This window comes from Macrosteles quadrilineatus, unplaced genomic scaffold, assembly GCF_028750875.1.
Source record: "Macrosteles quadrilineatus isolate MER2022 unplaced genomic scaffold, UCM_ALF_1.0 Scaffold_9__3_contigs__length_116548681, whole genome shotgun sequence".
Classification (NCBI taxonomy): domain Eukaryota; kingdom Metazoa; phylum Arthropoda; class Insecta; order Hemiptera; family Cicadellidae; genus Macrosteles; species Macrosteles quadrilineatus.
In genome coordinates this window covers 100,175,547-100,203,455 of record NW_026542602.1, presented here as the reverse complement: position 1 = coordinate 100,203,455, position 27,909 = coordinate 100,175,547, and the positions used below count along the sequence as shown (strand labels likewise).

General features: G+C 34.1%; 1 protein-coding gene and 1 non-coding gene across 2 annotated transcripts in view; both read right to left on the bottom strand.

Moving 5' to 3' along the window:
- Positions 1 to 27,909, bottom strand: part of LOC129002884 (E3 ubiquitin-protein ligase RNF144A-like) — a 137,667-nt gene that overhangs the window by 12,732 nt on the left and 97,026 nt on the right. The gene's annotated exons all lie outside the window — the stretch shown is intronic.
- Trnan-guu (transfer RNA asparagine (anticodon GUU)) lies at positions 2,667 to 2,740 on the bottom strand. The gene has a single exon. It is a non-coding gene; the product is annotated as a tRNA-Asn (tRNA).

Below are 27,909 nucleotides of genomic sequence, written 5' to 3'. Positions count from 1 at the left end.
CTACAAAGTGACATCACATTGTATATCCTTCCAACCATTAGGCTTTAGGACTTATAATAATGTCAGAAAGTTTAACATACTCAACAGACCAAATGTGTCGGAAACAACGTTGTTAAAATAATCAATCCAGGAAACAATCAAAATAACTCAAGCGTAACAAGGAGAAAAACTATAAATTATAATTAATTTATTTTGACTGGAATTTGGTTAATTTAGTACTAACCATAAGTATATTTCAGGACACCTCAATATTTTGCTCAAATCACTAAAGGAGCAAAAACTAGTGCATCTAAAAAAAGGTAGCGGTAATTTCTTGCAGCACAAAATTAAGCTTAGGAATAATATAAGAGACTATCAAATTAGAATATTAAATTACCATTTTTATTAACACAATTGATCTAGTTAGATATTTGAATTTTGAACTCTGATTATAAAAAAGAAGAAGAAATCATTCTTGTTTTGTGTTCTATTTTTTTTTATCTATTTACAATATTAAATTTCTCAGAATAAAATATGAGTATAAGAAAGCTTTGATGTTTACGAACAAATTTTGCAATACAGTGGTTAGATAGATATAGTAGGTACATAGATTGATTAGTCAAGGAGTTAAGGCTGAATGTGCTATTATGATGATTTATGCCCACAGATAATTGTGCTTACTTTATCCTCCAGCTAACTTTCTGTTTACTGATAGAAAACATTGTTTACTTTAACTTAAAATTTGCAAATGTAGTTGAAAAACTCTTCATATTACTCTGCAACACAATTGTCTGTCATACCCTTTCAGAAATCCTGAGCTAAGCAAAATTTAACTATTATTACATTGTTACACACAGTTGGTTATAAACTGTGTAGGTTTGCAAAGATTAAGTTTTAATGAATTTCCCATATAGGGAAAATTAGTAAATTTCCCATGTAGGGAATAAGCTATTACCCCGTAGGTCTCATGGTAAGACCTAAGCCAGGGATGGATTAATTTTTCTGTTTTGTGGTCCCCAGAGCCCAAAAACCCACTCCGTCTGTTCAAATTCATATATATATATATATATATATATATATATAGTTGCGTCTGTAATTTGGATTGCCATATATCAGGTATTCAATCCGTTCTTAACAATTAAAATTTCCCAACCAACACACAAATATAATATACCTCTTAGATTGTAATTATCTAAACAGGTTTAATTATAAATAAAGTTTAAATACCGCTTTTTACAACCAAAACAAGGATAGCGGGATTCTACCGGAAGAAAACAAAGCTGGACCACATTTTGAGGCCGCGTCACTGTTTCCGCCGCGGAGTGATAAGGATGATAGCGGTCGGTGACCTTTCACTTATCGGAGAGGTCACTCGAGAATCCTCCGCTTCACCGATAACGTGATAGATTGCGTGATATATAGATTTTGAGATAGGTGATAATTAACTCTGATTGGTGCTAAGAGTTATAGGAACTGAACTACAGTATTTAAACACGCTAAGGGAATATTCCACGTCACGAAACTGATAGATTGCGTGATAGATAGCTTGTCGTTAACTTGTTGATTTGATAGTTACGGCCTAACTCTGATTAGTGATAAGAGTTAAAGCGAACTATTTAAACACACTGAGGGAATCTTCCACGTCACTAACCTAATAGATTGAGTGATAACCATGGCTTGTCATTAAATTGGTGATAGTTAACTCTGATTAGTGACAGTAAGTGGGAGGAACTACTACAAACAACACACTACGCCACTATGGGAATCATCCGCCAAACTGATATGGTAGTACTGTACAGTAGTTATAAAGTACTGTAGTGTGATGATAAGCCGGTCGGATTGATAATTTCGATGAGGACTTCATTAATTATTAAAAACACCTTCGACACAGTACAATCGTTTTTTTATGATCAACTATGAATTTTTGTTGCGGAATTGCGGAGTAAATAATGTAATTATACGGTTCAAAATATAAGGTTTGACAAGTGGGTTTCTGCAGAATCTAAGGACATTTTTTAGTATAGTGAGTTCTACCGCCAAACTGACTTGGATCAAAACTAGTCTATCAACTAGTGTTGTTGATAGTAGAGTTGTGCTTAGAGTTGATGTTATGACTGGAACTTTGGATAAAAAGAGTCACCGAGCTTCTTATGGCAGAATGTTAATCTGTCAGTTTAGGTTTCCTATAATGAGAATGGACATAACCCCACAGCCATCTATTGAAAATTATATGAAGTAGATTTGGTAGATATGTATTTATTCACAGACTATGAATTTGGTACCCATTAATTATATTTTATCCAAAGCCATTTAATAATCCATTTCATCCATTTAATAAAGTATTTTAAAATGTAATACAGTATGTAGTTAACATTGTTATCTAGATGTTAACATTGATATATTCGTGTTTTTATGCAACATTTTTTAAAGTTATTTCAACTTGTTCGGCAATACAAAATCATAAATTTGATTATTTATCAGATATTATATTTAATTGCTGCGGAGCAGCATGTGTCCTCTAGTAAATATTTAAATTTAAATACTTGTAGATTGGACTATAATTAAATGCTGTGTCCTCAATCAAATAAAAATTTAGTTTCAATAACCATTACAACACGCATACAAACTATCTACAGCTGATGAGATAATTTCAAAGAATCTATATACCTATGTCCATCAAAAGTTTACGCCCCCGGGTGGGCTCGAACCACCAACCTTTCGGTTAACAGCCGAACGCGCTAGCCAATTGCGCCACGGAGGCTCTTGTTGACGAGGAGGTCACCGTCACAACTCGGATGAGCCAAGGTCAGGGAATGAATATTGCAGGCGCTGGGCATTCATTACAACAGAACAGTAATATCAGGTAGGTACTGTAACTGAAGGTACTCCTCCAAGAGTAAGGTTATAAGTTAACAATATTAATATTATGTAAACACATAGTAGAGCAAAGTCCTTACTGATGGGTATTAAGATTAAGATAAAAAAATAACATAACTTAACGATTGTTTACATTATACCATTCTGCAGAAAAACCTGCTCGGTGGATTTTTCATAAAGAAACACTCACACACACTATGCGTTAAGTTTGTAGTACTGTATTACTTCAGCTCATGTAGATTTCGCAGTTAATTTTTATGTGTTATTTTACTTATTCATAGACAATGAAGTTGTACATAAAATGACGTTCATTCATAAATAATGATGCTGCGACGGAATACCTAATTTCCGTTTTTACGTAAACGTAAACGACATCGCTGAAAATTACATAAGATATATATAGTACCTAATGTAAAGAAAAGAAATACGAGGAAAGTCCCTGCAGTGCAGGCAAAAACTTACGGCGAAGAAACAAAAGGTTAACGTTATTATCTTGAAATGTCAAAGCCTTTCTTAAAAACGTCTGTATAATGATGTGACTTACGAACATCAAATCAAGAGTGTTTTCGCCAAAACATTCTCTGTAAATTTAACATTTGAAAATACAACTGCAATACATTCCTTGCTATAGCTAATAAAAATTACAGAAGATGGCTACGCAATGGCTCGATGTAATACGTAATTACATTTCCAGAACACATATACTACAATACAACAAATACACAAATACAAGTCGACTGATTTCAAAATGGCGAGATATTGGGATGAAAAGGAACGAAATATCCCGTACGAAGAGTAAATTATTCTCGATTCCAGATTCCGAAAGAGACCCTTCCTTGTTGTAATGTAGGAAAAAAAGATTTGACAACTAAATAAGATATTGAGAAAATATCTATTATTTTTTTAGATCTCATAAATTTTCGAAAGAATTCTAAAGAATTCACAGCTTAAAAAACTGTTAACTATTTCGAATAATCCCTGTTATACTAAAACAACTCCTGTCAAGTTCATTGTTGTACAAGCAAGGAAAACATATTGAACAATTTTACAAATCCTGTACTGCACACAAATTTAGCTCGTGCAATGGATTTCGACATACTGCACTAATTCGCCTTATTTTTTGTGTCTAACTATACTTACTTAGAACTTGTAATAAACGCCCCCCTGGTAATGTGTGTGCTCTTCCTAGGTGGGAGGTAGGGGTGTAAAACAATTCTCCACGGCGTAGAATACAACAGACGGCGCCTGGCGTCACATACGTCCCGACGCCTGCTGGGCAAGTATTGAGCTGCCCTTAAACATCTAGCCTTAAACTTGTTGTATACGAAATGTATCTGTACTTAAACGTGTGGTTTCCTAAGTTAATCTGTCCCCAAAAATGTTTTAAATATATCCACCTGTAACAAACGCGTTCTCCTAAAATCTATCTAGCATTAAATATGCTAAACATTTTCTAACCCTAAAACTATCTGTTCTTTTCTAATTTTCTATTCCAAACGTAGGCCTACTTGTATCCTTTACACAGGTCTTCTTCTAAATTTGTCTGCCCTTAAACATATTGCATTTTAAATTTATCTGGCATTAAATATGTCCTCTTATAAATTTATCAAACCAAACAAATATTATTGATTTTGTAAATTGATCTTCCCTTAAACACGTTGTCTTCTAAATTTATCTAACATGACAGTATTGTCTTTTGAAATTTTCTTGCCTTTAATATGGGGTTTTATTTATTTATAAAGCGTAAATATCCTGAATGTTCTCTCCCTAGAGTGTTAAGTCTTAAGCCCTGACAGTGGTATCTTTGAAAATCATAGGCCCTTAAACCGTTTTCTTCTAAGGCCCTTAAACCGTTTTCTTCTAGATTTATCTAAATGCTTTCTAGACTTGTCTGCCTTCATACGTGTCAATCAACGAATCTGTCACCAAAATACAGCACTTTGAGTTTATAATATCCCAAAATACTTTGTGCTTTAAATTTTATAAACCGAAAACATTTGGTTAAACCTGCTTCTAAACATGCTTTTCACCTTATGTATTTGCCCTTAAACATATTGTCTCTAATTTTATTCACCTCTAAACAACCCACTTTATAAAAAAATATCTGCTTTTACGACTTATTCTTTAAAAACCTATTTGCACCTAAAAATTGTATTTCCTTCAATTATTATTCTACTCTAAATAATGTATCTTATATATGTATTTTATTTCCCCCCCAGTAAATTATACAATGAAACCCATAAACACGTTTTCTTGTACATTTATCTATGTCTAAACGTGCTGTGATCTAAACGTTCCGAGTCGTGCTTCAAGTAAATACAGCTTTATTATAGTGTTTGAGATTTTTATGTTGTTTTTCCATTTTATAGATTTAATTTGTGGTACGCGTTGCAATATTAAGTAGAATGAAAAATACGTGGCTCATAACTTATTTCACATAAGTGTACAATTAATTCGTCCCGAAAATCGCTTCACTGAGTGGTAGTTCCCCAACGTAAAACCAATATTGCCATACTCTTCTAGTTTACCTCCAAACAAACAATGACAACAGATGGCGGGAAACCTTGACCAATAAACGGTCGACTGCTGTGATACGTTATCTAGGGGTCAAACTGAAGGTCACAGGTAAATAACAATACAGTAACACGAGAGAGAAGTCAACAAGCAGCTCAGCACTGCGATCAATGTGTTGTCGACAATGTAACATGGAGAGGGTGACGACTGACTTTGGATTGATGAAAGCAAACTATACCTGTAGTTATTAAAAGGAATTTCAAAAATTTGTGACAAAAAAAACTCACACAGTAAATACGTGATAAGTCTACATCAAAGTTCGGTTACATTTTTCACCGAAATCCCCCAAAACACGTAGATTCAAATAGTTTCATCGAATCAAGTTCCTAAGGACGTGGTTTCACTATACAAACATGGTAGGCTACGTGTTTAAACTATTTTCTGTCAAAGTCATGTAAGGTTTGGTTTTATTGTCGCCCAAAAGAGTTCTTTAACCCCGCAGCATCCATAATTTTCTGTAAAAATCTTCTGAAACATCGTTTGTAAAATACATGGTAGGTACTATTTTCTCTCAAGACTTTCACGAATGCCGTGATATTTATGCGTTCATAAACGAAAATTTATAAACGAATTTATGTCAAAATGGTTCATAAAATCATAAAAGACATAAGACATGGTCTGTAGCATGTTTGCTCTAAATCTCTGAGTAAGGCATTATTTTTACATAGCTCTCGGCTAAATGTTTTATAAACAACTTGGCTTACACAGTTGACTGTCAAAATCTTCATAGAAGTGGCTTTGAATATCGGCAAACCCGTCCACATAATACATAAATTTCTATTAAAATCTGACACAATAGCCAATGTTTTCCCATAAGTCTGTCTGTTTGAAAAAAATGTGGCAATGTTTTCCATATTTTTCAATATTTTCTGTTAAAACTAAACTGTTCGCACGATACGTGTCTTGACCTTATTTTCCACCAAGATCATCCATAAAACACACGGTTTACACTATTTCCTGAAGAAAACGACGACAATAGGAGAGGGGAGAGAGGGTTGGGTGATGTTTTGTTTTGCCTACAAACGCTACAAACGCACGAGAGATGAACACGTGATGAAGAGTCACGTGTCACGTGGCTCGTCTCAGTCAGTCTACTACGTCACTCGTGTATTTCAGCTTTCCGAAGAAATATATCCGTAAAAAATACAAACTTCTCATCAAAATAAACTTGCGAAAAAAAATCAAACACAGCATGTACACTAATTATTCATTAGTACAGTGTTTTGATACTAATTGTGTATTTTATGTACTTTTGAGATTTGAAATTGATAAACACTTTTATGTTTGATTCATAGTTTTTAACGTAAACTAAGAAATTTCACTCTCAAAAACAAAATTTTATTTCATCTTATGTATTTCACCTCGAAACCATGTACTGTAATTTTAAATTTTACATTTCGGTAAAAGTCTCCGAAACCAACTGTACTGTATAATTAAATTAAATGAGAAATAAGAATGAGTTTAAAGAAATCTAAAAATGAGCAGCCAGAAGATTTGAAGATTACTCAACGAGTATACAATCTTACAAAAATGTTTGTAAGTATATATAAATGTTTGAATTCGTCAGTGAGTCATGCTTGATATCGATAGTTTTTATTATTACTGTATGAATAATTTACTAAGTAAACTATATTCTATACACGTCAGTCAAAACTAACTGCTAACATGATAACTGCTAACTATTAACATGATTAAAAACACAAACTACAGGCTACTGGAGTGTGTTGAAACCATTTCCAATATTAATCTGTTTCTTTATTGGCCATGAAGACAAGGAAATAAAACCACCCAATAGGACCTATGACTACTGAATTTAAATTTTAATCCATTTGTCACTAAAAAACAATACAAAACTACAACTTAGGTAGACAGGCACTTATTTCACATTACCTAACACCTGGGCTGTGTGTGTCTCTCATGACGTATTTATGGCTAGAGCACATATTGTTCTATAACAGCCTCTGAGGGCAAATTAGAAACATAAACGCCACTATCACGTCACATTACCTAGTCCTAGCAGAGATCAGGCATGATGTGATCACAACAGAGGTTGTCTAGGAAGGTCACTACAGTATCACTAGTCACTACGCAGTATTGGGCCATTGACAGCTAGTGACCTAGAAAAGTCACTAAACAGGCTTTGTAGTTTCATACATTCAATAGATAAACTTCTGAATGAAAAAATGACATCACGAAGCTAGTCAGGGGTATATTTTGTAACTAGAGAAAGTTTGATAAAGACAAAAGTAACATTTCACTATGACGAATAATGAAGACTATAAACATGTCTTTTAAGAAATTGCATAAACAAATATTACTATTATATATAATTATATTTTAGTTGTTATTCCAACGCATATCTTTCGTAGAAGGAATACAATTCAATGATGTGTAGTGCAATATTTTAAGTACAACGATAGTTTTGTATATATGAGATGTGACAATGTGAGAAGAACGGACAAAATATAGATTATAACGATTTAGTTAACCATCGAGTGCTTCGACTTGAACAATTAACTTAAACGACTAACATTTCAATTGCGAGTAGAAATTTATTAAATAAGTCCAAGGTATGGAAGTTGGGTGTTTAGTTGCATACAGGCTGCATTCAGTTGTTGTGACTACCGGTACCCGCAAACAAATATTTGGGTTTAATGGGTTTTGGAAATCGTTGCAGACATTTTGTAACATTATTCTGGGCGTTCAAATAATATACTTAAAGCGTTAAATCGACCACAATTTTTTAACAAATTAATTATACAATTTGTTGCAACAAACTACACGCGTTGAAATATACATGTTGATAGTTTAATATTATAAAAAGTAGGCTAATTAGTTATCTATGATCATAACTGAACAAATTTATTGTTATCAAAATATTGACTAAAACCCTGCAAACTCCGTTTTAATAACATTTACGTGACGTAGAAAAAGATTGTTGAATCATAGAGGATTGAGATTAAGTTTACTTGGAATTGAATGTATCATTATTTTTTGTTTACTTTATGACTGTCCCAAGACATATAAAGATTATAAACACTTGAATCACACGAAAAAGCAAACATGCAAAGCTTTTCATTGATCTTGGGCTTAAAGCTATAATTTTGGATTTAGCTTATTTGTATCAAATTTTAAGTTCATTATCACTAACTCATTTCAACTCACTCATTCCGTGGCTTAATACACGGGACGAAGACCACTTACTCACAACATGAATATTACAAGTGTCAAATTACAAACCTTGTAATACAACAGTCTGAAGTGTAACTACCTGTGTTACTCGATAACGTAATTACAAGAGTAATTTAGGATGAATAATTAAGCAACTCGAGTAACCAAGCAAGGGCGAGTATTGTATGTATTACAGGGTTAAATTACTCGTTCTATAAATAACAATGTCAAACCTACCCGACTGAGTACAAGGGAGGTTGTCACTTATTGGTAATCGGGAAATCAATTTTCCATCGTCAGATGTGATCACATTTTCCGTTGAGCGTAACGTTAGTGACAATGTTATTTCGAATAAGCCAAAGCCCTGAGGTATTTATTTTTACAATCGAACAACTTTTATACTTCTCTATCGAGGAGACAACCTTATAACGAAACCAGGAGGATCAGTTTCGCAAATAGCTGATTTAGTTAATGTCCACAAATATTATATGACACTAGGATATTGAAACTTCTCAAAGATACAGCAATATTGAATTTTAATCTCGTTCAAACGCTCAACATTCCTAATCAACGCGTTAAACAAATGGCGAATTTCAAATTTCGTGTTTCTAGGTTTCAAAGTTTTCATATGCTTTGATTTCATGTTCATTTTGTATATGTCAATACAGTAAAATATTACTGAACAGAAAAAGTAGTAAAAGCGGAACAATGGATTCTATCACACTTTTAACACTAAGGGATATTTTATCGTTACAAACGATGTCTGGAAAATTGTCGTAGTTGGTTTAGTGCCAACATTTTGGGACAAAGTGTAATGGTATAAAAATTTTATTTTTGTGCTAAATTCGACTATGATAATTCTTATCGTGATAAAAGTTGCGTCTAAATGAATGATTTTTTCGTGGTTTACGAAAATGAGGACTTCATTTAATTATCTGATGGCATTGACTTACTAGATTTTAAACATGAAAATGTATTCCAAAGCAGATTAACCATACTAATATCCTAATCTTACAAAACTTAAAAACCTTAGATCCACTTATCATCTGATTCATTGAACAACTCATTTCCTAATCGAACAGATCGAACTCGTTAGCTCCTAGACAAAGCAGCATTGCCACCTGGCTTGGGTGATAAGGTGATGACAAACAGTTGATTGTATGACTCACATCGAGGTGATACAAAGGGTACAGACTGTAGTGGAAATATTGTGACATTGTGGTTAACACGGCACGCCAACATAAGGGAGCCGAGCGTGAAAATAACAATAAATTAAACATAGAGGACTACTGCGATACTATTATTTTGTAGTGTAATGTATCAACAATTAATTTCTTATGACACAAACAAGTGTAGGCTACTCACAGAAAGAGCAGCCAAACGAAGTATTTACCTGTAACACAAAGAATCATTGTAAATAAACAGTCAACGTACTGAAAAAGGAATTTGCAAATTTTGAATAACAAATAATACAGTGCATATTACGATAGTGTTAGAAGATTGAATGATCATAGACAAGGAATGAAGGGAAAAAATCAATGTCAAAAATAATGTATTTCCTATGCAGAAGTAGTTGAAAGAATTAACTTACACAATTCTATTACGTAAAACTTTTACATTTAAACTGTCCACTTTTAGTTTCGAAAAATTAATTTAATAAATGTGAGTATTTCGTCGTTCGTGACACACTGTGAACATCGACCGCTATTCACTGCACAAAAAGAAAACCAGCCAACGTATGAATTAATGAATGCATTCTTTTTTATTTCGGTACAGAGAATTAGTAAAATGGTACAAAAAACGAATTATGAAATTGAATCCCCAAATGGGCTATATGCCCGTGGTTGGGGATTGAGTACATCTTCTGCACAATAAAACAATAAATTTAGGCTACATTTAAAAAGGAAAATAATATACACATATTGTACACAGAATTTTGTATACAAGAAGAGATAAATAAGAAAAAATCGTTTACGAAATAAATATATACAAAACTAAATATGAAAAAATCGCACGTTCAGTTTGCACGTTAAAAGTATAGGAAATTATCCCATTAGAAATAATACATAAATTAGAAATGCCTGAGACTTGTAACGGTAACACCTAAATCAAATAAGGTTTAATCATAAATGATTTCAGAATGATGTTCGTCAAAGATATCTGAAAACTACTTAAAATAACTAAAAGTTTGGACACAGCCAAAAGAAACAGAAACCTCAAACTGTTACAAACCCGTCAGAGATCCTCAAAGTGGAAGAAAGTATTGTCAAAGAGCAATATACTTGCAGCATGACAAACATGTCAAAGATCCGACAATGTCAGGCAGCTACTCAAAGTGAAAGACTTGACAATGTGGCGAGTTGTAAGGTAACGGTTTATTCTCATGATTCTAGAGGTCGTTGTCTTGGACTCATCAAACTGTGGATTCCCGTGGGAATGTGAGAGAAAGGTTACACGGGGATACAGGAGACTCTTGAGGTCGACGGAACTATAACATCCTCCTCACCTACACAATCAAAACGTAATATGGTTCTTTACTATCCACCCCACTGTCTAGTTTTCCAGTATCTGGTGGTTGGGCATTGCTTGGGAAAGTGTTTCACCAATCAAAAAATTAACCATTTATATAGTACTGCACGCAAAGATATTTTTCATAATGTTTCAAACATACGAAAAATACTATTATAAACACGGTGATTTTAAAGGGTTGTCATCAGTTTTTTTTTTTTTTTTTTTTTTTTTTTTTTTTCAGTATCTGGTGGTTGGGCATTGCTTGGGGAAAGTGTTTCACCAATCAAAAAATTAACCATTTATATAGTACTGCACGCAAAGATATTTTTCATAATGTTTCAAACATACGAAAAATACTATTATAAACACGGTGATTTTAAAGGGTTGTCATCAGTTTTTTTTTTTTTTTTTTTTTTTTTTTTTTTTTTTTTTTCAGTATCTGGTGGTTGGGCATTGCTTGGGGAAAGTGTTTCACCAATCAAAAAATTAACCATTTATATAGTACTGCACGCAAAGATATTTTTCATAATGTTTCAAACATACGAAAAATACTATTATAAACACGGTGATTTTAAAGGGTTGTCATCAGTTTTTTTTTTCAGTATCTGGTGGTTGGGCATTGCTTGGGGAAAGTGTTTCACCAATCAAAAAATTAACCATTTATATAGTACTGCACGCAAAGAGATTATTCACAATGTTTCAAACATACGAAAAATACTATTATAAACGCGGTGATTTTAAAGGGTTGTCATAAGTTTTACCAATTAAAAAAAACCATTTATATAGTTATGCACGCAAAGAGATTATTCACAATGTTTCAAACATACGAAAAATACTATTATAAACACGGTGATTTTAAAGGGTTGTCATAAGTTTTTTCCAGTATCTGGTGGTTGGGCATTGCTTGGGGAAAGTGTTTTACCAATAAAAAAAAACCATTTATATAGTTATGCACGCAAAGAGATTATTCACAATGTTTCAAACATACGAAAAATACTATTATAAACAAGGTGATTTTAAAGGGTTGTCATAAGTTTTTTCTAGTATCTGGTGGTTGGGCATTGCTTGGGGAAAGTGTTTTACCAATCAAAAAAAACCATTTATATAGTTATGCACGCAAAGAGATTATTCACAATGTTTCAAACATACGAAAAATACTATTATAAAAACGGTGATTTTAAAGGGTTGTTATCAGTTTACGAATGGTATTTCCTTATTGATCTTCAATAGTAATTTATAAGTTAATTCCTCTGGGTCCAGGTAAACATTATTTTAAATTGATAATTAATTGGTCAGTTTGGGAGCGTATTATCATTTTCATAGTTTTTCTATGAGAAAGCATGCAAATCTTTTCCCGAAGTAGAAAGCAATTAAACAGTATGGCTCCAATATGTTATGATTACAATTGTTAATAATATGGGTGGCCGAGTGGTTATAGTGATCGCCTTGTTATCTGAAGGTCGCAGGTTCGATTCCAAGTGAGATCGTTCCAGACCCAGTTGCCATTTGTCATTGTCTCGTTGCTATATAACAAAAACGTCAACGTTGGATTGTCACCAGACCAGGGCTTGGGCCGCTCGATTTCAAAACGCAAGAAAATGCCATCGGCGCAGAAAACACACAATAAAATAAAATACTGCTGGACACATTTTCCAGCTGAGAAAATCCGAAAACCCTATAAAAAGATTTAACTTATTAAAGCGACCAAGAACTCTCTACAATTGCATTACTCAACCAAATAAATATTACATGAGTGTTAGTAAATCGTGATATTAAAGTATTATCTAATATGTCAGCTATCCTTATTACGCACTACAACAGGAAGTGGGAGTAAGAATACAAGTTAACAAATAAGGACGTCAAGGTCATACCTAGTCTATTCTCGTCATTAAACTGTTAGCACTTCACTTGTTAAACTGCAAAGCGTCAATCAAGGATTATAGCCTGTGATTTAACAATTAAAAGTTTAGCCCGAGAGTACGCCCTTGTGTAACGCCGTTTAAGCGAGATTTTAAACAACGATCCATTATGTAATTCACACACAAAGAAGTCCAAGGTGACAGGGCCTTGAGCCTCACAAAGACAGGTAACCTGTTACCGGGTCTAAGTAACAGGTACGTTACCTGTGACAACCTTGTAACTGGTTCCATTCCTGGATTAGTCTCGCCTCAAGGCCCCGACCCTGTCGGCGGTTTGCGGATTTCGGTTATGCAATTGTTTTGTAGCTTATGTAACTGTTTATCTTGGCTGTAATTGATAAGCTGTACGATTAGTTCAATTTTACTCGAAGTATTTTGAAGAATTAAAATACTATGGCGGCTAAGGAAGGATTTACACAAGTTGCACGTTAGGTTTAGCTGTTTAGCCAAGACTAAAGTGTTTTCTCGTGTAAAATTTTTTTGTAAATCCAAAATGATTTTTTTAAAGGAAATGCTCAAGAAATACGGAAATCTTCTGAAAACTACGCATTTGAACCACCTCATGTTTCCTAGTTTAGCCGAATAAGCTTTAGCTGCAGATCAAATTATTTCAGTGTACCGTTCTAAACATCTTGGAGGTTAACAGCTGATCGCCAGAAATACAATGTTTACGTCATTACGTGGCCATCCACATCTAACCGGACAGTAGAGAATAGAGATGCCACGCGAGGTGTGTTGGCAAAAGTTCAATGCCAAAACAAAAAACGTGCGAGACATGGAAATCTACGACGCACCTGTCCTCACATAACTCAGACACACAGTTCACTTTTTCAGTTCAGATTACTGTATTTGTAGACATATACTGTACTAACAGTGTGATAATTGAGTAAATGTATACGTCTACTGAATTTAAAGGGCTGTTTTTATTTTCTAATTGTTTTTATCATTGTCATTGCCAATTTTAGGTTTTTAATCGGTCCAAACCATGGTCTATCCCACGATAACATTTTGTTCGGTATCATAATTAATTTATTGCCCCAGTAATGACAAATAAATATCATCTGGGTCCAGTATCGACCGTATCCAGTCCAGTATCGACCGTATCCAGTCCAGTATCGATCATATCAAGTCCAGTATCGACCATATCAAGTCCAGTATCGACCATATCAAGTCCAGTATCGACCATATCCAGTCCAGTATCGACCATATCCAGTCCTTAGTCCAGTATCGACCATATCCAGTCCAGTATCGACCATATCCAGTCCAGTATCGACCATATCCAGTCCAGTATCGACCGTATCCAGTCCAGTATCGACCATATCCAGTCCAGTATCGACCGTATCCAGTCCAGTATCGACCATATCCAGTCCAGTATCGACCGTATCCAGTCCAGTATCGACCATATCAAGTCCAGTATCGACCAGTATCCAGTAATAGTCATTATACGTCGATGCTACCTAGAATGTTTTAACTTTTAAGTTGCAAGTATGATGGCTGGTCGCAAACCATATAGCAATCTTAATTTTAAGTAAAGATCAACAAAGGATCTACTGATCTCCAAATAAATTTGCTGCACATTTGTAACTACACATCAGACAACCTTTTCAGGCAAGTAGGGAGAGTTGGAAACATAATGGATTACAATAAAAAACGACCAAGCAGTTATGTATGTCTGTCTAACATAACCTAACGTTTAATTAGGCACTAAGGTATTTAAAGAAGCTGAAATTTTTGTCCATAACGTGCTCGAGAATCAACGAGATCCAGATCAGGCAAAAGTTCTCACAAGTATGCCCGCCGAGTAAAATTTGCCTGATTGCTAACCCAAAAAGTGAGTGAACACATGCTGACTTGGTATATAGATAACATAAACCAATGTGTAGCCCCCAATGTGTAAAAATACAGATTCTAAAGGCTTTGCTCTCCATCAGCTTACAAAAGTTCACAGATATTTTTAGTAATACATGGAAGCGAAGTTTTTCACGGGTTTCGTTAAGAGTTTATCACCAAGCAGCTATCTTGAACGAATATTTTGTTGCAACTTCAACAGTCAAGGTCACAATCTTATCAGAGCCTACGTCATAGACAAGAGTCTGTTTGTGAACTTGTATCAAACTCGAGTGTGTGTTGAGTGGCAATAAAATAAATAAAGATGGAATGGGCGCGATGGAGCTAACATTTGTCTTAGATTGTGGTTTAGTTAAATGTTAAGTTGATAAATCAATCTTAACTTACGATAAGTTGTAAATTTTAACAGTGTATTCGGCAAAAACATTTTTATCTGACCAGTAGTGCTGTTTTTGATATCTTAAATGATTATGACTTGCAGTATGCACAAAAATGTCCGTAAAGTTTAATTAAAATTGTTCATATTATAAGCATGTAAGGTGATTATAAATATATATATATTTGGCTAACTTTAAAATGATACTGAAACGTAATGCTATAACATTAAAGCAGAACCCAAATTGAAGCGTATTACTGTATTTACATAATCTGACAAATTAAGGCACGCAGAACAAAGAAGAGGATAAGAGTTCAGTGGTCAAGGATGGAAATTCTCCACGACGATAAAACACAAACCGGATAAATATTCACTATAAAAATTGAAAGCCATGGTGTGTTGACATATTTTATTCCCTAACAGAAGCAAAGGAAGTTGGAAATTTGTAGTTTCTGTGACAGAAACTGATATGTTACCACGTCAAACGGAAATATGGAATTTTATACTGTGTTATTTCACCCCCTGTAGAAATATGAGAGGAACTAGATGTTAAACAAGCGGATAGAGGAACGAAACTGAGGAACAGAGGTCTGTGAACTGGACTGTCTGGACTTGAAATCCTTTCACCGAGGATACAAGATACGGTACTGCACATTCCATTGGATCGTATCGTAGCGCTAAGAAGCAATTCTTCCTCTTGCGGTTACTGCAGCAATGCACCGTGAATCTGAGACTCACTAGTCAAAACTACATTCATTTGACAATACATTACATTTATGTGGAGTACACAAACGTGTTAACCAAGTCAAACTAATAGGACATCTCATTGATAACTATTGATATAGCTTCTCCTATGCTAATACAAATTAAGTGAAGAAAACAGAATGACAGAAGCGCACTCTGTAATAGGCTCAATCAACTATATTCTATCTAAACGATAGGCCTAACTACGTTACAGATGACATGTTTAATTCGTGTCCAAAAGTAATGCTCGAAGTTATGCTTCAATGGCCAAAGAAAGATTTCGACCTTGGTCTTTTAGAGAATTTCCCTATAGGGAAGTAGATATCTTTTTCAGTGGAACCGTAACTTGCTCGGGGGATAATTCCTTAAACGCATCCGAATCGTAGGATAATATTTACGCCAGTTCAACGACCAGTTAATCTTCCGCAGACAAGTATTCGAAAAAAAATCCAAAATGGCGGACATGAAAAAACGACAAAACACGTTTTTTTCAAACGGATATAGTTCGAACACGGTAACAGCTAGAAAGGATTTGAATGAATTAGAATGATTAGGGAATTAAATTTTCTACAAAACCCTCTTAGGCGTTTCCCGAAAATCGCACTCCTTCAGCTAAAAAAAAACGCCCTACTTTCAAAATTTGGCAAATTTCTTAAAGATTTTTACCGGTTTTCGCTATTTTTTCATACATAAATAATTTTTTTTGAAAACGTTATTATTGCTTTGTATTTTCCTAACTTTTTTTCAATTTTACTCCATACGTGTTTTTTCGTGACTTTACTCCTTGCCCCTCAAAACTTAATTTTAATGTCAAAATTTTGAAAGTTTTTACGAGCCCCGTGTCATTCTTATGGAGAATAACATTGGAATTTGATGACTTTGTTATGGTCATCTGAATCGTTTAGAAACGTGCTAGAGACTTGTAATTTGGTAGTATTGTAGTATGGGATCCTAAGTTAAGGGTAAAATTTGCAACCCCCCGAAATATTAAATCCTCCCCCCCACTGTTATTCTTACAGGTTTATAAGTCTAAATCACGTTTACCCATTTCTAGATTAACTGGTTATCTGAAATTTGGCACGATTGTAGGTATTGCGCCCATTACGGAAAGGTAAATTTTACAAATCCAACCCCCCCCCAAATATTAAACCCTCCCCTCCACCCCAATGTTATTCTTACAGGTGGACAAGTCAAAATCACGTTTACCCATTTCTAGATTAACTGGATGTCTGAAATTTGGCACGATTGTAGGTCTTGCGCCCTGTTCCCCGTGGCTTATTTGTACTTACCCCTAACCAAAAAAGGGGGCCTGGGGCCGAGCCAAAGGCGAGTTAAGAAATACAGCCATATTAATCTCATAAATCGCTGTGAATGTTTGTTGCATCTCTAGGTAGCCAATGCGACCTTGCCTAGTCACTAGACAGTACTGAATTATGGTAATCCAGCCAGACTTGAATCTCAAAACAGCTCACCTCATGAGTCACACCACAGAACTTCCTCGCGGATCTTAGAATGCAAATCCAATAAAGACGTTTGTCAAGTGTTAGTAGCATAAGTGATTTGGACAACTGTAATTTGAATCGAATTAGGAGCTTCATGTGTTCTAAAAATGTGTTACCCTTTTTGTTGTAATACCCGTAACCAGTTTTCCAACACATACTTATAAAAAATTGTCATACCCAACATTCAGCAGGTAATACATTGGATGGGTTCGTTCAAAAGCCATTATGAAAGGAATTAAAATGGAGATTTAAGTATGCACAATGGAAAGTCAAACTTCGAAAATATTGTTTAGTTATTAAAATTATCGAAATCTAAAGAGGGAATTTTGAGTTTGTAATATTTATTGAAGTAACAACAGCCTCCGATCGCATTTCCTAAAGATTGAGACGAAGTTTTTCATAGTGTAATATTATTGTTCGTTCAAAATATCATAAACAATATTTTAGTGCAGATGCGATAAAATTTACACTAGAACATAGCAATAGGTTATTCCCCCTTACATAAACATCTAACCACTTATACATGTCGCGTTATTGCCATTACAGCCTGCGTGGGCGTTGAGCGTAGAAGTTGAACGGAAGCGGACAAACACTCAACATTAATGTTGCGTTTAAAATTCTCTGTGGCGTAGATTGGGTTTGTGGGATACACAGTGTCGTCACCGCATGCAGTGTACATGACCACGACCACGTACAGTGTACATGATGCAGTGTGCATGCTGTACACATCATCGTACACTTGTAGACTGTAAATCAAGTTTCAGTACTGTTTTTGTTGGCTACTGTACGTGAGGATCCATGCACAAATTGAGTATTTAATAGGGTCCAAAACTTAATTCCAAGTTAAAATGAATAATACAATTTGCCCTTATACTTTTCAATTGTCTAGATCTACACATAGAAGACTGGAGAGCGATTTCCCCCTATCAACCTATTTTCATAAACTACTAGCTGTTGTACCCGTGCTTTGCAACGGGGAGGACACAAAATAGAAACATTTTAATCTTTACATCTTGTCCTATAATAGTTAAGTTACACATCCGCCAACACTTTTAGAAACAAAATTCAACTTTTATAGCCTTAACAGAAACGTTTAAGTTATGACTTTGAAATCTGGTAAGTAGTGGACACCACCATTTTGGTTTTGATTAATTTTAAATCTTGTGAAGGTTGATATGAGAAAAACACACAAACAGACAGACACCATTAGATTTTTATATAATAGTATAGATTTCGTTTGTCTCTTGTTGTCTGACTGTGGTTAAACATTCAACAGAAGGATCAGCTGTTAGATTACAATACATATTTATCCCGTGATAAAAAAAGGTTTGTAAGCAACACTATATCTTTGGAAGTGAACTTCATAATTGAAACGCAAGGGAGGCGAAACCCTTTGGGGAATTACCTTTCACATTACCATTTGCAGGTGCGCTAGATCATGAGCTTTAAAATGATACTTTAAGCGTGAAAATCAGTTGAGTAGGAAAACTGAAAAAGGGATGTTACAGAATAGAAAAACCTCTTATTGTATTAAGTATATAAAACAATTGTGTGAAGTCTGAAGGCGTAGGTTAAAGCCTCATCCATCACAAAATGCTGTTAATCACGAGCGTTCTTTAACATGCGGATGGAATGTCTAGTTGTTATATTAATAGTCAAAGTCACGAGATAATTAAAACTAAAAAATAAATGGAAAACTAACCACAGAAAATTTATTTATTTCATTTTACTTTACCTCTACAGCTATCGTAGTTATTTTTTTATTTATTTAGGGACAATTTTTGTACACAGTTATCATTGAATGAATAGTTGGCTATCAGCTACTGAATAATAGCAAGGAATAAAGAGTAGTATCTTGTAATTAAATGTTGTCAATTGATCAAAGATAGTCGTCGGATTATACTAATACCAACAATATAGGAGGCTGTTTAACCTTGAGCTTTATTGTTTCTGTGCTCACCGGATTAGAACAAGGAAATGCGTTATTCTAACCACCATGTTATTAATAGGCTTGCCGACGTTTTTATAAGTATCTTCAACTTGGAAGAGCCTTCAACACACTTTGTTTAACACGGCTATAAATTGGCTTGCTAACTTTATCCCTTTCAAATATCCAAACTTAGCCAACAGAGTGAATTAGTGGTAGGCAAAAACATGTTGGTTCTTCTACAAAGGTTAACTGAAGGTTAAATAAGAACTAATCGTAGTTTCTACTGTTTATATTGTGTTTTACAAACAAATATTAACCGTGGTTAAAAATTTATGAAATATATTTGTTAACGAAATTCATTCATTATTGAACATACGTTTTGCCGTTTAAAAATGATTTAAGAGTAGAATAACATTACACAAATATAAAATCCTACCTCTGTTTTAGCTCGTTTCTTCAAAAAAATTGTACTCTGTTACACACTTAATTCAAAATATGTAAGGATGTCACTAAAGTACGACAATGTGCTACATCCAATCATAATTCCAGATAATAGCGGATAAAACGTTTGATTTAAGCATGTTCGTAATTGGAAAGTTGGATTGTATACGATCACGATCCTGATGATATTGTTTCTTGAACAAAAACTCATGTCTATATTTAATTTTTTAGGTGTTTTATAAGGTCAAAAGAGGTTTTATGCAAAGATAAACTTTTTAATTGGTTAACCTATATTCTGTACTGATAAGTGGTGAAAGGTAAATACTATCGATTTATAAAACATAGTTTATCTGCACATCCCTATCACAGGTTGCCCTATTCCCATACGAAGCCGCGATGAAGGTGCAACCTGAGCACAATCTGTATGCGATTTGTTTACGTTGTAATTAATTGCACGATTGCTTCCAGTAATTGATTGCGAACAGATCTTAATTGGAGCGTCGGCAAACTGAGCAATCAGCAGGCCTTGTGAATGTTAAACAGGCCAGTGTTTACGTGTTAAATATACAGCGATCTAGTACTGGTTAAATACATCACACTTAGGGTTGGAGTAATGAAAAAAGAAGTGTAAATTCGCCTAATACGTGGTAAATATGATTGTGAAAATGTGTTTTATGTAAGTTTTTATTATATACGAAGCAGAAAATTATATAAGTATGGTTTTAGATACAATTTCAGACCACAGTAACACTTAGGGTATCGTGAAAGCCTGGTTGCACATGTTAAATATTTTTGGGATGATTAAAGGACGAAATGTAAAAAACTTCACTGCAATTTAACATCGGTTAGTGATTGAGCCACGCACCTCTGCAAATACTGTAAACAGAAACACCATTTGTCGAGCCATTGCCTTTTGGATACTTTAATTCATCAATAATCAAAGGTTAACCATACTATACATACTACTCCCTTGAATATTTGTAATTTTTTAGAATAAACTAAATAACAATAGTTTATAGTATGTTTTGATCCAGTACATGCACACTTTGAAATTTACTAAATTTACTTACTATCTCTCATCATGTCATAAACCAATTATAAAACCTTTTGAGTTAAATCAAACCATGTTCTCAAAATATTTCTGTAAAATTTAACGAAATGGCACTCGCTCTCAATTCATAATTTATAAATGATTTATAAATAATTGAATAATTATGAATAAATCATTGATAAATGATTAATCGTCTTCCAGGCATGCCGGAAATTTAACACAGATCAAATTATGGTTCAAATTATACAACAGGACGAGTCTTCATTTCGTGTACAAAGGTAATGGTAAAACCCAAATTGTATTAAATTTAAATCCTTAAAGGAATTCAATGTTGACTAAAGTTTCGTTAACATAAACCAAAAATACTGAACTTCAAAGCCGGCTGAAAACTAAACGGTCTGTCGAAGTTGGTCAACAAAACACAAAGAAAAAATGGAAAACCAATCCTACCTTTTAAATTGAATTTGGAAATCCCTGGATAAAGTTTCCGATTTAAGTTAGGCTCGGCATTTTTAAAAAACGCGTTCCTTTGTTGGTAATGGAGTACCTTTAAATTAAACCTTTGGCTGTGTTGATTGAGTTGATATTCTTTTTGGCCAAGTGTCAAGTCAAGCTGCATCCAGTGTGCAAGTTGCAGTTTAGCTAGGTACGTTATGACCCACACTGGTGCTAAAGTCCCTATAAATAGCCGTAGTTGAGTCACCTACTGGAAACTACTCGGAGTTAATATTGGAACCTGTGACATAATTAGGTCCAAGTTGGTATGCAAGAAATGGAGAATATAAATAATATATGTTTACTAAGCATGTTAAGTGGCAAAATTAATTTTACAGCACATTTGAGTCTTGAAATCCGATATGACCTATTATAATTGTTTGTATTAGAACATAATCAATGGTAGGTTAGTTAAAATAATATATTTTTTAGAGACGTGTAATATTTTATTGCATACATTTCTTCCATGCGGAAAAAGGCTTCACGTGTTTCTTGTTGAGACTATATTTCATTGTCACATAATCGATTTCTGGATACATAGTGGTTATTTCGTGGAAAAATCAAATGCCAGGTATTAAACTGAGTACTGAATTGGTAGTTTCAATTCGTATTTACGTTTATCTCCTAAGATACACAGTTTTTGGAACTTATTTACAGTACTTGCTTTTCATACAATTTCGCCAAAAAGAAGGACAGAACGATTTCCAACTAACAACAACAGTATGGGGCATCGGAATGATGGATTCAGATACGGACTTTGACATTTAAGTGCAAAAGGGGCCTGTTTATTCATTAGTCAGTTTTAGTTTAGTTTAGCCAGTTTAGTGTTTGAGGCTAACCTCTACGAGTCAAATAGTGAACTTCACTGTACGCGCATGACATAGTGGGATTTCTAGATTCTAAAACTGAGAAAAGCTGCTAACTTGGATCGTCGATCTGTTGACTCTGTAACGATAGGGCCGGCATTTATGACAATATTTCAGTTTAAAACCAAATATTTTTTATTAGATATTACAAAACTGACACAGGCCACTTGGCAACCACTATTCTAAATTACATATTGTTGGCAATTGATACTATACATGGCTCTGTAACGATAGGGCCGCAATCTTTGAGCATCTTTCAGTTTGAACCAACTAACAAGACTACAAGATCGCGCCACTCATCCTACACTCATCTCCATTCATACTTGGCTTAAAATACCTACTTTGTATGGTCGCCATTTCATTGAAAAGTATTATAGTATTAAATAATGTTTACATATTGTTAGATACTGACATGATACGGTTCAGCAGGCACTCTTTCGTTGAGCGCAAAAATAATTTTAATTATCACTTTTAACACAAAATCGACTCTATGATGAACCAGAAATTCCCAGTAAACAAATTCTTGTGCCCTCTCACGCCCCGCTCGCCATGAATGGCTCATTTGTTCGCTTGCCCTGAAACACGGTCATTAATTCTAATCTGGGACTCGTTAAGCTCGTTAATAACTGCGTGAATTAGGCTTTTGATAAGGCTTAACACTGGCTATAAAACACACTTGAGTATACAAAGGGTTGAAAGAAAGCAGAGGAAAAAGCGGTTGCCAAAAGATAGTAAAAAAGGATTAAAGTTTTGGAATTTTGAACTTTTTATGTTTGGCTTGTTTCTAAACCCATAAATGTAGGTGAATATGCAGATGGAATAGTGTATAGCAAACCATATCCTAGGCTACATTATTAATATACTCCAATTAATAAATCTATAAAAATAAACATCAAATCGCTTCCAGATGGAACTTACTTAAGCAAGTATAACCTTTCAAAATAAAACGAATTTGCTATTTTAACGACTAACTCGATTTACTGAGGGTCGTGTTTGACTGACATGACTGAGGAGTAGGTTAAGAGAACGTCAATCTTCTTGGACAAATAGATACAATTTGGCACTCACAATTGGCAAACTACAGTTATTAGAGTGGGAATTTAGGTATTTTTAGAGCTTTCGAAGAAATTCAATTTCTCAACACGTTTTCAAACTTAATAAAGCAACACTGAAACAAGACTCAAAGGCTCCAGAATGTTATTAATTTCGTAGTTATTATAATTTTGTTGCAAATGGAAATGCTACGTAAATTGGGAAAAGGTGCACTTTTTCTTTAGCTCAAATACGAACTCTTGATATTATTTTAATTCATTTATATCCAGCTTGCACTTAGTACAGATTTATTCACTACACAAGCCAATGATAAACTATCGGAGATGTAGGGGGGAAAACGCATTCAATGTAATAATATTTATAGCCTACATAAAACAGAGAGTGTGGATTTAAAATTAAATAGTATCGTCGTCATGTGGAACATCAGGTGTTTCCAGTAAAATAAGTTTTTATCAACAACAAACCATAGCCTATACTTATACGGGGAAAACCTAAAAAAAACTAAATTTTTTTGGTGGTTTGCACATCAAGCAGTGCTAGGTATAAGCCATTCATAAACATTACATAAGTAACCGTTTTGCTAATGCTTTTAGTATGCCGATCTTTCGAGGCCTTAAAAGGTTAATTTTGTGAAGTCATGGCTAATTCCTGATAAAGGTATAAATTGACTAAAATCCATCTGAGTAGGATTTAACACACTAATGTCAATATGATAAAGAAATGGACAGATTAAAATCCATCGGATGAAGATATAAAATCACTGAATAAACTGATAAATATATAAACGCACTAACATCCTTCTGATAAAGCTATAAAGTCCATTTCAAGGGAAATAAATACAATTAAATGATGAATAATTGCGGACTATTGTGAATATATTTTAAATTTAAGAGTTTAGATGTAGTAAGCCAAATAAAACAAACAAATTAAGTATTTTAAACAAATTGAACCATCTTTGGAACCCTCAATACGTCCAAGAGAGACAATAAATTTGAAAAAAACCATAAGGAAAATAATAAAGCTCACAGTGGATCTTGCAGCTGTGTAAATCTTACAATGAGTTAGGCAGACTGGGCGTCTGGGGACGTGAAAGATTTAGAGACGAAGACAAAAGTTACCATCATCTAGATATACGATATGACGTTCACTCACTGCTGTAGTGTAAATTCACAATGAAAGCGAACAAATTCAGGCTTGGGTAGAAACAGTGTTACAGGGGTATCGGTATTGACTTGTTTATAATGTTTTAGAATGAAAAATAATCTAAATGCTACTTCAAAAAATAACTAAATTAATTATCTCTACAAGATTAGGTATAAACAAGATTTTCTAAAATCTAAAATGCTTATTCTTCAGAAATATATGTGGGAGTCATCAATAAATACGCTAAGAGTATTTCAAATATTTAGATTCAGTTACCACAATGAATAATAAATACTACAGTATTAGGCTGTTCAACCGTTAGCCTTGACTTACGTAAAAACTAATGTATTTTATTAATGACTAATACTGTAGTAAACGAACATTGATTTAACTTGATAATATATATCGCAATTAAAAATCTAAATGTTAACTATTTATCACTTACCAACTCCTGTTTGTATGTGCTTTAGATATGTCATAAGTGATCCTTACCTGAAAACAAAATAATGCAGTTAGTAGAGAACAATCTAAATCTAATTCAAATATGTTTCTAATTCTGCGTTTAGAACTAGAAGTATTTTAAAGCAAATTAACGATAACGACTCTTAAAAAAATAAAGGTTTCAAATAAATATAAAGGTTTGCATTATATTTTTAAATACCTATTTGAATATTCCACCACTACTGTTTTACCTTAACTGAAGTGTCAACCAACTCTGCTAACGTTTGACCTAATAATTGTGTACTTGTATATATACTTGAAATTAGGTAGAATTCCACTTCGGTTCAGTCAGAGACAACCATCGCATAAGTACTATAAAACATGATTCGAATCATAATTTTGTTTCAAGAGAGCTCTTCAAAAACCCGCCACCATAGTAGACTACAAATAGTTTTTCAGTTTATAAAATTCAATGATCCACCTTTTTATAGTCACATGGGGTAAGCCAGTAGCCGCAGTATAAAATATTGGAGGTTACGAACCAGCGATGTCTAGCCCGGCCCATCTTATCACTGACCTACCATATTCGTAAACGGTAACGTCACGTCAATATTACCAAGTCACGACGCGATCTAGTAATCTTACCGCATCTTACCGCACGATATAAATGATTTGAAGCAACTAATTACAACAGCATTTCTCCACAAGTCGGAAACAACCCACTCTCAGATAATTGTGTTTATATTGAGTCAGTTGCCTCAGCTATGTCGTCACTTCACGACTTGAGGTTGAGCTCACAAGTCACGGAACAATTATTGCAATCCCTCGGTTTATAATTCATCAAACTGTCAAATGAATAAATTACAAGCACTATATCGTAATTTAATATGCTGGGGAACATTGTGTGACATAACTTCTTAAATTTTCGACATATTTCAATTATTTTGATGCCGTTGGATGAAGTATAATTTGGTGTCTTTTCGTTTTTCACATATACTTTAGGATTCGGTTTTGAAAAGGACTCCAATTCGTCATATAAGTTGGTATTAAAATGGGCATTCTTTTGAAAATTTCATATGGAAAGGTGAGTTATCGATAACCAACAAAGCGAGTGTTAAACTAGGGATTTTATGACCCCATAATTTCTTTTTCAAAGGCTTTAAATACTTGATAAATAATACGTTACGATTTTTATTTTAATCCGGTAGGAGCATTTTTACACACACATCTCAGGGGAATACGGCTGTGTCCTTTTATGTAACACAAGCCTAGAGACAAACATCTTTTCTAACATTGTTACTACAATACCTTTTGAGATTTGAAGATAATGGCGTTTTAACTAAAACCAATACTACAAGTTTTCTAATGGGAATTTATTATTATTTGTGGAAAATCATTACATGTGTTATGAACTGTAACAGAACTCGTTTAAGACGCTTTTAACCATTCGCAGGAAAATGCCAAAATGAGAATTGTTGTACAGTATACCCAGATCGTTTCAAATCTGATACAAAATCTACCCTAACGTTAAAGTCACACTCACAATGAAAACTTGGTGAGAGATAAATTGATCCGTGACGTAGTATCTCTTGCGATAAAATGTTCCACGAACGAAACGTCACGACCACAAACTCTTTGTCTTTAGTAAGGCTGAGTATTTCACACAACAATATTTCTTAACTATGAAGTATGTTTTTGCAATTAATATTTTCTTATTTAGCTCAATCCCATGCACTCATATGCTAAATTAAGTTCATAAGAATGAATCACAGTCTAAGATATTTGTCAAGGAATTTAGCCAGGAAACCCAGGAAGTCAACATAAACAGAACTAGATGAGTCTTTGGCCGCCTCAAGCCTCAAGCCGCCTTAACTGTAAACAGCCGTGACCCTGGCCCAATTACAAACCGATACGGTCTGGTTTGTACGTGTTGTAGACCTCACAGTTTGTATTGTCCATTCAGCCTTCTCGGTTTGTATTGTTTGTGATGTGACACGTGGTATAATAATACCGGCACATTTTGACTAGATGTAGGCATTCTATTGGAAGTTACGGGAGAAGCTGGAAAAACGATGGTGGAGTCTAGCGGTATAATACAATTCAATTGAAAGATCTACACATCTTAAACGTAGCATTCTTGGAACGTAAAACTATATCATCTGAAAAATGTAACAGTTTTATGACATATTTTGTATTTCATAACACTTGTACGTTAACTAGTCGACATGCAACAATCATCGTTCGGCAGATAACAAGAAATGTATCCGTTGAAATCAAACCAGAGTCATCATTCAACAATTTTTTTTTCAAAACTACGAGGAACATATCAAGCTATACAACAGAATAGAGTAACATTTCTCGAAGTTTGAACCTTACAGCAGAGTTTCACGGACCATTTGACGAAAAAGACTACAGGATAATAGAAGGCGAGAAAACAATTAGTTTTGAAATGAGAAATTTTGCTGTTATGAAGTACCACAAATAACTGGTTGGTAAGAACATTCCAAGTACTGTGCAGGGATTGTGATGGTAAAAATGTTCTGAGCACAGTTTACAGCCAAGTTCTGATTTGCTGAAATCGAAAGATCTTGTTTCGTGATCCGTCAGAAACGGTCGAGGGTGGACAACACCATGGTGGAAGTAAATATTTACTTCCACCATGGACAACACATCACACGAACATTTAGAAATCCAGGATTTTTGTTCCGACATTTTTGTTGGAAATTTAGCACCTAACGGTTACATTTTACACAATATGGGAAAAGAAACAGTTTGATTGAACTAAAACGTGTTTAGATTTTTAAGTAGGCCTACTGTAAGACAGACCAGTCCTAACTAAAACTACACTGTCCTCCTCACTAAACCCACATTTCTTCTTCTAAATAGAACTCTACACAGCAGTTCAGACTTAAACAGTACCTTTCTCATGAAGACTTATTTTGTTTTACATGTGGAAGTTAGAGAATCTATTTCGGCTCATCTGATCCA